We start from the raw sequence: 10,831 nt of genomic DNA on the forward strand, positions 1-10,831 counted from the left end.
AATCTCAGGCCAAGTCATTCTTCTTTCCAGACCACACCCCTCACCAACATGCCTCTGCACGCTCCTTGAGTGCTTTTGCCTGACTGCACTGTGCCCTTGAACTGTGTGTGTGTGTGTGTGTAAACCCCAGAGTTTTGCATGGCCGGAATGTAGCCTACTGGTCAAAGGAATCACATATGGTCAAAAGTAAGGGACAGGCATTTGTCTCTGGCCATGCCCACGACTGGTGTGTCATGTCTAGATAGTTGCCTACAAAATAATATGACCCTTGAGCTGAAGAACATTCCCAATTCATGCTTTGGGATAAGATAGCATTGGAGTTGTATAGTCTCCTTGTAATATTTGCTTTATTTGCAAATATATAAGCAGAGAATATTGGAAGCAAACAGACACCTCTGCATCACATCTAAGTGTAGGATTGCAGAGACCCAGGTTCAACATGAAGTTCACTGGGTGACCCTTGGCCAGTTACTGTCTTTCTCATCTTCCAGGTTATGGGGAGGAGAGAACCATATGTATGCCTCCTTGAGACGCTTGGGATAAAGGTGGAACAAAAATAAATAATATCTATATAACTGAATAACATCAGATTCCCAGAAAGATTTTCTGACTCCAGTTCATCTAGAGTTCATCTTCCATCAACTCAAGTCCTTGTTGCCCTTGTGTCTGTTTTTCATGGCAAATAACAACCCAGGCCGGATTTTTTGGCAGGAAACCACTACAGGCCCCCCAATTCAAACTGGGACCATGATCTGGATCAGGGTCCTGAACACCTGTTTTTCTTTCAAAGCAAAAGGAAGAGGTCAGCATAAGTAAACTTTAAAAATAAGTTTAATGCAATGCATACTTTTGACCCTTCAATCTTTTTGAATAGGAACTATTTGCTCTTTGAGTTTAGCTCAGACCTCAGCTTATATCTGTGTCTTAAGGGATCCAAGATGGAATTTCAGAGAGATCATCTTCATTACGCCTGCTCGCATCTTCCTTTTCAGTATGTTGTGATCTCATCACCATAGTGTAGTCCTTGGAGGACGTGCCTGGGGTTTGTAGACAGTGTTGGAAAGTATCCTTTCAGAGTCTTTTTTTTTGGAGTCATTGCTAGTTGTCTCAGAAATGCAGTTTGAGGTCATCCCTTGGATAATAGATGCATCTAGATTACTGGATAAGGTGGAAAGAGCAGAATTCTTAAGGCACTATTCCATAACAGTTGACAGAATCATTGTGCATTTTGGACATACAAAAATTATTTCTGACAGCCGCTGGCATGATACATTGCACAATGTTAATACATTAGCTTCTCCAGCAAGCTCTTTCCACGGCTGTATGTAGCAGGATGCGATGGAAGGATGGCTGGGCTGGTGAGGGTGGGGCAGGGAGAAGAAATCTGAATGGACATGTTGATGAACAGTAGTAATTCTTGGATGCAAAGATCCTAGTTTGGAGCAAGTACCCTTTGGTGAAAGAACCCTGGCAAAGATTTAACATGGCAAAACAGGTAGTGAAGTAAATTGTGGAAATATAGGCTGTAAAAACTTTAGAAATGTGCCCCTCCAGAATGTCACCTTTAAAAGCTCCTTCCAGAGTTCTTCACTTTCCCTAGCACATGGTTAAAGCCATGTGGCTGAGCTGGAGTAACCAGCTCAGACTTCCTCACATACCAAATCCACAGATAGACCAACAGAAACACTTGATTGCCCATTTCCTCCCAAGGTGAAGGGAAGTGACATAGCTAAGCCTGGCAGGACAGCTTATTTATTGTTTTAAGTAATCAATTAGACTTAAGCATGTTGGTTATATGAGGCTGGTTATCCCACAGGACCAACATTAGGCAATTTTTCTGTATACTTTCAGTGAAAGCATGTACACCCATTTACTGTTCTTCCCTTAATACTTTGAAATAAGTACAGTGGTACCTTGGCTTTTGAACGTCTCGGAAGTCGAATGTTTTGGTTTTTGAATGCCAAAAACCCAGAGTTAACTGCTTTGGTTTTTGAACGCTTTTTGGAAGTCGAACGTGCCACATGGCTTCTGTATTGAGTTATCTGGAAGTAAATGCTTCCAGAAGTAAATGCTTCGGTTTTTGAACGTTCAGAAGTCAAAAGATCTTCTGGAACGGATTACATTCGAAAACCGAGATATTTTGGAGAACTCAGAATAAACATTTCCCTTATTTCCCTGCTCCAATGATTTTTTTATTAATAGACATACTTTAGAAAATAAAATATGCACCTTGCTAGCATTCTAAATATAAAATTTAGAATTCTAAATATAAAATTTGACGATTCTAAATAAAAAAAATTATAATACACAAGTTATATTATTAAATCACAATTACCATCTCAGTTTCAGATCAATATTTTCTAGTTTGCATTGGCTTGACTAAACTTTTCTCCCTCTCCTATTTATTTTATTTTATTTTACATTTTATTTTATTATACACAGTGTTGTGTGGCCATGTAGGTCATTTGCCCCCAGCTGATTCTGAAAGAGACAACTTCTTATGTTTTGTAAACTATTTTGTGTCTTAGAACCATAGCCAAATATTTTGACAAGGAAACATAGACATGGCGGCATGTCTTAACAATAGCTATCACCTTAAGGTAATATTTTTGTATATTATCTTTCTGTTCTCCATAGATGAAGGAAGAGTTGGCTGTGCTTTTAGAAAAAAAGGCAAGATTCAGCTTTTTTTTCTTTTTTAAAGGAAGATGAGAATGTGTTACTAATTGTCTCTGGTGTTTATATTTCCAAGCAAAGACTCTCAGCCAATAAGTAACATTTCCAAATTGATTATGAGGCATGTTTAGAGGTGTATTTTCTTTAATGATTTCTTAAGTGAAAGCTTGGCCTGCCTGTGCCTATGTTTTGAGTAAGGATCAGCAACTGCCCTTTTTTGGATAAAAACTGAATCCAGCCCCGAGGAGGTGTAGATGAATAAAGGGACTGATATGAGACAGCTAAATCATGCATTGGCAGAAGCTTATTCCAAAACCTTTGTGTCAAATCCAAAAGCTTTGGGAAGAGCACTCTACACATTGGTTTAAACTCTGGTTGTTGTTGCTGTTGTTGTTTTAAAAAATGCCCTTATCTATTCATTCCTGAAACCCCTGGATTTACCATTATAACTAAGAGCAAAATATGGCTTCTTTTGTCTGGTTACATAGGGAATGATTTTTATTGGAGGAATTAAAGTGAATGAAAATTGAAGCTATACTAAACGGATAATTGTTCTAAGCCAACAGCTGTGTACACATTACCATTTACTCTGGTTCCTGTGCATTCCCACCAGTGGCATAGGTTGCCAGCACCTGGGGCAAGGTGCAAAAGGGGGAAGTGGCATCACCAGGGGGAAGGGGGCTAAACACATTGCTGTGGGTGCGCTTCCCCATTTTTAGTGCAACTTCTGAGATGCGGGCTCTCCCAGGAGGTGCTGGACACAGACTCCTTGGTGCCATGACTCACCCTGCACCAGCCACTTCAGCTCTCTGTAGAGCACCCACAGGAAGTTCCGCTGGCCCAGGCCAGGAGCTGGCATGTTGCCAGCCAAGGCTTGGTACAGCTTCCTCTTCATCCGTGCCAGGCCCCCACCCATGTATTTTTAGAGCAGATGTCAAAACTCAAGAGCTGGTCTGTGTTCCTCTTAGACAGCATTTTATTTATTTCCTCAGAAAGCCTTGAGTGATACAATTCCCCTTAAATGCCCCTGGGAATGGTACTACATTCAGGCATTCTGGGGAAATGAATATAGTGGCTGTGAGCCTGGAAGTGAGTGCAGAATGGAGTCTGTGGGTTTCCTTTGGGCACATGGCTACCATATTTATTTTCCCAGAATGCCCATTGGAAAGCTGCTATTGTTAAAGCAATTTAACATTCAGTAGCCATAACCATTCTGAAGGGAATGACGCTTGGAGAAGGGCCTTCAAAGAAGATCTCAAAAAACACAAGTAGATAGACTGGTCCTTCAAGTACCCTGTTCCCAAGCCATGAAGGACCTTAAAGGTAAAAGCCACCACTTTTCCTTAGGATATCCCTATTTTCACTGGAGAAATGTTGGAGGGTATGGAGTTATCCGACCACTGAGCTGTCTGAATGCAACCCTATATAGGGAAGGGTTTTTTAAATGTTTAATGTTTTATTATGTTTTTATATATGTTGGAAGCTTCCCAGAGTGGCTGGGGCAAACCAGTAAGATGTGTGGGGTATAAATAGTAAAATTATCATTATGGAATGGGACGTCCCTATTTTCATCAGAGAAATATTGCAGGGTATGACATTGCCTAATCTGAACATTTACTGGTTTGAGTATTTAGTCCTAATATGAATAGAACAATGCAAAATAAGGATATTGAAATACCCATTTTCATAATAAAATGCTCTGCTGAAAATATTTATTCATAAATCTGTTTTAAAATCATTGTGTACCTTGAACCTTCACATCGGAGTGAATGGATTGGAAGCTACATTGCTACTTGGCCTTAAACATCTCAAGAGACTTAAACGTTAACATCTGTTTTGTATTTAGCATTTGTGGAAGTGCTTGTTCTGGTAAAATGAAACTCTTAGCTAGTTAGTGACAAAAGAAAATAAAAACCTACCTTAGCAAAAGGAGGCTAGAAAGACTGCTGGATGTATGAATTCAAGGTTCCCAGACCACAAGAATTTTAATTGCCATAGCATATAAAGACTTCTTAGTTGAAGAGTGTGTAACAGAAGGCCTATTTAGTTATGTTTACTTTAGGCAGTGTAGCAATTAAGATTTCTGTGTACAGGAGCTATTCAGTGTAGGGTTTTTTTTCATTTAAAATTGACAGGGTTTTAAAGGCAGAACTACCTTCTGCTTTTCTCTAAATCAGTGGAAATGGTTTTCATAAGTATCCCACATGTCTTCCCCTTAGTGGATTAAACCAGTGTTCAATCGACACTGCCACTGCTTAGTATTTAATTTGGTGCTTAGAAGACTAAGAGAGCAATACTAATACTAATACTAATATCTGACAATGAGCATGTGCATTTTTCTATATTAAAGCTCAGCATTATTTCTCCTCTAATACAGATAGAGTACTGTTTCAACTGTGATTATTCCCCTGCTTGGCAGTTATACATTTAAGAAAAAAATAAAGACTAACACTTTATTATTATTATTTTTTAAAGTCTTCCCAGAACTGTGTGAATTGAGGAAGCCATTTTGCAAATCCCCTTAGCATCCTTCATGCATTAGTTATATGAAGGTGATCTACGAATAGAAAAGTACGGTAAGCAGACTGAACATTCTGGACCTGCCCCTAAAGAAAGATCATCTGAGCATGAACAGCTGCTCAAATGTAGACACCCTTTGCAGATGTCCATGCTCAGTGTGCTCAGACATTAAAGCTAGGGATGCCCTGTGTGTGAAGATAGGAACACTGATAGAAGGTACAGCCCCACTTCCTCCTCTACCTGTGAATCCCCATTATATGATTGGGTGAATGTGTAAAGGTGTAATTCTCAAACAGATTTTATTATGAAGTTTTAGTGAGCCTCTCCACTCCCTCCATCCTAAAGTAGAATGTATAGAATATGGGGGGGAAATACATGAACTTATTTAGCTGAATTTGCCCTGGGTGCACACTTCAGCTATTTGTTGTAAAAATTTCCATACTAGCAAGACAGACACTAGTGATGCTAATATTAAAATCTACTGAGGCTTGTGATTCTCCTGATGTCTTTTGAATTCCTTTTTACTACGAATGTAGCACTGTGAAATTTATTTGTGTGTGTATGTTTGTGTTTAAAAGTATTTCTACTTCACAGACACAAAAAATTAATTTCATTTGTCCCATGGATTTTATTGGCACCTCAGAAGTATCCTCATAGTTTCCTACTGTGCAGTAATTGAATTTTTGAAATATGAGTTTGCCCTCTGTTGGAAAAAGTAAGATGAGATTTGCAGCCTCTCATAGTATTATCTACCTTAAGACTTCTTTATTTTCGATGGGAACAAAAGGCACAGATGGATTGCAACCATAAATATGTGCAATATCCAAACTGTGTCTATCCCAGATAGTACAATGTTGTTTGATTCCTGTCTTGTAGTTCTGATTTATTTGTAACCCAAGTCTTATGTAATGAAACGTGCATAACAAAATGCCTATATGCTCAGGAAAAAAATTAATTTTCATGCTGAACATAGCACACAACTATGTATGTGAGTCTCCCCCCCCCCAAAAAAAAAGCTTTCTTTGTTTTAGGAAAACAGCCATTTATGAAATGGAATTTCCCCTATTTTTCATTTATGTTGCTTGTCTGTGCCTACAAATAAGCTTGTTTATCCCTTTAAAGGTCAGGTGGTGTGGATAACTAACCAGGCTCAGCCAACCTTGATTTTCCTTTGCCAAAAGCTGACCCCAGCTAGCTGCTTTTGTAATCAATGTATCTGAAGTACTCAAGAAACAAGTCAAACAAACCTACGGTCTGATTGTTATCTCAACTACATTAGTAACATCCTGGCAAAGAAGTTTGCTTGTTGGCAGGATTGTAGGCCTGCCTATTTGTAAAATAGGATATAAAAATCTGAATTTTAGGAACAGGTTGAGAATGACTTTTTCTTTTCCAACTATTAGAATGCAGTGAGTTGAAATACTAACATTTATAGAAGAGAAGGACTATAGGGGGTGTCAATTTTTAAACTGGGGAAATGTTCAGCTATTTTACTCACTGAATTTTATTTGCTGAACCAGTGTGTTGTACTAGGAGAGCCAGTGTGGTGTAGTCGTTAGAGCCCTGGACTATGAGCTGGGAGACATGGGTTCAAATCCTGACTTGACCATTAAGTTCACTGGGTGGTCTTTGGTCAGCTGTGAAAAGGTGGGATATAAATGCAGTAAATAATACTATCAGTCCTAGCTAGAATGTCCAGTGGTCAGGGGTGATGGGAGCCCATGGCATCTGGAGGGCTGCAGTTCCCCATCCCTAGCTTAAGAAAACCTACTATGAAAAGCTTTCCCAAATCTCTAACATAGTTTAATATTACTGAGCATTCAGGAAACTAAAACAACAGCACACATTATTAAAATACATAATGGTGCCTTTAATACAAATTACTAATAAATATATACTTACATCAGTACCTCCCCCTTCTGACACACCTCCCCACCCAGGACTGACTGCCTCTCACCCACTGCTCAAACAAACTCACAGATCCCACCCCCCGAACCTTACAACAAAGAGGAGTTCTAGAAGCTGCTGACATCACCCTTGTCTCTCACTCTAGGTTTGCTTTCATGGAGAGGCAGGCATCCTTGGGCTGCCCGCAGCACTCAAATCAGCCATACAACACACACCAATCCCAGGCTACAGCACATCTGGTTTAGTGAGTTTTCCAAGGAGTCCCAAGGATGGCACTCACAGCTCTTTCCCTGGCCTTTGTACATAATCTCTTTTCTGGCTGCTTTGCTGTCCCTACAGCAGGGGTTGCTTTTTCATATCTATAGTATTAAAGTGATAATTAGTTGTGTTGATCCCCAAAAGGTAGGGGTACAAAACAAGCATAGCATCTATTTGTGTCTAGTACAGGTCCTCAGGATTTGACCCTACTGCTGCACATAGCTCCCTTCGGAATGAACTTTTGATGACACAATCTGTAAAGCTGCATGCTTAGGCATAAACCAAATGAAGCTGATTTGGAATATTCAGTACAGACCTTCTGGAAGACTACTGCTTTAAGATTTCTGTATACCAGAGCTATTCAGCATACATTTTCCTCTCTTTTAATTCGACAGAACTACCTTTTACCAGAAAAGCTCACTACACCTTATTGTCAATGAAAGAGCAGAATGTGAGTTGAAATTTTTAAGCAGCCTGCAGCTCAAGAACTCAGAAACGTTAGAGCATACACAAGCATCACATTTTTCTCCTCTGTGGGTATATGGTCCCCCCCCCTTTACTTACCTCACTTTCCCCTGGTGAATGAGGTAATCTCTACATTATAAATTTGTAAAGGCCTTTAGGAGCCTCTGATATGCAAGATGCTTGATAAGTAGAAGGTAATAATGTTTCACTTTGGACTTTTGCCTTCCTGGATAAGTGAGCTGTTTCAGAGTGTATGGTACTCCTTTTTACACAGCTCCAAGTTGCGCATAAATATTGTGATCCAGGTAAATTAATGTGGGGTTTTTCCTAGGCTAGGCTAGGCATGTGTTTGTATTTAGGTCTCTCCTATGGGGTACTCTTTATGGGGGCCATGACCTCCAATCGCGTTATAGTTCTTGTGACTTAATGTAAGTACTTTTTATATCAAGTACCTATAATATTCCCATATAATCAATGAGACTTTAGAGTGTTTGGACATGCCTGGATCACAATAATTTTTACATTAGCACTAGTGATAGACAGTCCACAGAACCCCAAGCTCAACACGTAGTTAATTATTTTTTTCTCCACCATTCTTGGAGCTACAGAATGTTGGTTGTCCAAGTCTCACTGCAATACGTGCCTTCTTTAAGGTAGGACCCGATTTCTCATTTTTCCAGTTTTAAATTCAGATCTCCACATTTTGCAGCAATTTGCTTTTTAAAAAACAAAAAAAACCTTTCAAAAATTCACCAGCGTTTTAGTGTGATTTTTTCCTAGTAAGCATATATTTATATGCAATTTTGGCTAATGAGCATTATTGAAAGCAATTTTCTCTTATAGTTAATGTATGTGGTGAATGTAATGCAAGCTGGACTCAAACTTCAGAAGCTGTTTCGGCTTGGCTCATATTAGAGGCAGAATTTCCAAACTGAGATATTTTGGCACCTGAGCTCCCCTAATTCTGAATCTGTTATATCACTGATTTGAATACCGCACATTTTTTTAGTATATGTCATATGAGACAAGACTGATTAATTTAGTTATGGTAATGCATTTTTGTCTGTATAAAGGTTTTAGCCAGAAAGTGGGGTCATGACTTTCATTTTTTTATGAATATTGCTTCCAGATAATTACTTCTGACATCTGCCACTCCTGTCCCTCACTGTTACAGTGAACATGTGGAATTTTTAGCATTAAAATGAGACTGTGGGCTGTGAAATAAGGCATCAACCTGCCCTCAACTGATCAGTAGTGCTGAAGCCACTTGTTAAATTGTTTAAATGTGAATCTTTTATATAGTATTAAGAGAAACCAGGAAAAGGCCCTATCCTTTCACTGGAAATTGCTAAGATACGGACTGTGAGGGTGACTACTGAGATATTTGCAGTCTGTGAATTACCACTGGAATATGAAACAATTCACAAGCACAGAAAGCAAAGATCTCTTTTTGCTGATCTGTCTTATTTTATAAAATATAGCTACACATGTCACCAGACATTTGCTTAATTTCTCGCTTAATTGGGTAAAAAAGAATAAAATGTATTCCACAAATTCCACAGCTGTGTCCCAGGGGTGTGCTGTCTGGCTTCTCTGGTGTTTGTCCAGGCAGCTCGGCAGAGGCAGTACATGAAACAGAAAGATCAGGCAAGATTTGCTTTGACATGTTGCTGCTGATCCCACCCGTCTCAGAAGCACAATAGTGGATCAACCTTAGGAACACTCCCAGTAAGTCTGGTTCAGTCTCCACTCTAGTGAAATGGGTCAAGGGCAAGAAAAAAGTTTCACAGGTATAAAATGAAGGGCAAAAATGTAAAGGAAAACTGTAATTATTTTCACAATGGACTGGTGTTGTTTATAGGAATCTGTTTGGTGACTCAGCTTATTAGGATAGGCTTTGCATAGCTTTCAAAGCACTGGTGCTCACATACTTGCCTTCTTCCTAATATGCACCTGAAGTTACCAATTATATTGCTTTTTTGTTAAACACTTCCATAAATTTGGGTAGCGCAAGTGCTAATTCTCACTAACCCCACAGACAAAATAAAAAAATTCCTTCCAGTAGCACCTTAAAGACCAACTAAGTTAGTTCTTGGTATGAGCTTTCGTGTGCATGCACACTTCTTCAGATACACTATCTGTAACTAACCCCACAGAAAGATAATTTGTAATAATAATAATAATAAGAATTTATTATTTATACCCCACCCATCTGGCTGGGCTTCCCCAGCCACTCTGGGCGGCTTCCCAAAAAATATTAAAATACTGTAAGACATCAAACATTAAAAGCTTCCCTAAACTGGGCTGCCTTCAGATGTCTTCTAAAAGTCTGGTAGTTGTTGTTCTCTTTGACATCTGGTGGGAGGGCGTTCCACAGGGAGGGCACCACTACCGAGAAGGCCTTTTGTATTTGCATTGTACATAATTTTTCAGTTTAAAAAACAACAAACCCAAATCCAATTCTGTCCATGCGAACAGAATCTATAATGTAGATTCTATAATAAAGCTGCAAATGGAAAGCTCTTGAGATTTATTTTAAGGGCTAGGATATGGCACCATCAGTCAGGGTCACATCAGCTGTGCTAAATCTCCCACGGCGACCGTATACTTCAGATGCAGCTCTTATACTACAAATCTTGTGACACAAAACAATCAAATGAATATGGATCTATTGTTTACCTGAATTGCTGGTGCCTTTATTGACTTTTCCTATAAAAATGTGGTGGTCAGTACAGTTCTGCCATCTGACTGAGGAATGTGGTACCTCTGGTCTATGAATACTAACACTGAAATTCAGGCATGCTGAGTTGCCTCCAACATGCCACCCCCAACCCAGCCAGGCTGTCTCTGCCTGCCAACCCCCACCTCCTCAACGCCAGCTTCCTTACCTTCGCTGCATTGCTGGTGGAGGACGTGCCAGCACATGGAAATATTTTAAGGAGGGGGACTCCTTGAAAATATGGGGGCTGGCCCCCATGGCCCGCCCTCCATAGCCAGTGCTGGA

General features: G+C 39.6%; 2 long non-coding RNA genes across 2 annotated transcripts; one reads left to right on the top strand and one right to left on the bottom strand.

Annotated features, from left to right (window-relative positions):
- Positions 1 to 813: 813 nt before the first annotated feature.
- Positions 814 to 7,254, bottom strand: LOC309539721. The gene is made up of 3 exons (XR_014222974.1): positions 7,099 to 7,254; positions 6,695 to 6,833; positions 814 to 1,158 (listed from the first exon to the last, which is right to left on the bottom strand). It is a non-coding gene; the product is annotated as an uncharacterized lncRNA (long non-coding RNA).
- LOC309539722 lies at positions 3,754 to 8,579 on the top strand. Its single transcript, XR_014222975.1, has 2 exons — positions 3,754 to 5,228; positions 7,250 to 8,579. It is a non-coding gene; the product is annotated as an uncharacterized lncRNA (long non-coding RNA).
- Positions 8,580 to 10,831: the final 2,252 nt, after the last annotated feature.

This window comes from Podarcis vaucheri, assembly GCF_965113315.1.
Source record: "Podarcis vaucheri genome assembly, chromosome: 8".
NCBI classification, from domain to species: Eukaryota; Metazoa; Chordata; class Lepidosauria; order Squamata; family Lacertidae; genus Podarcis; species Podarcis vaucheri.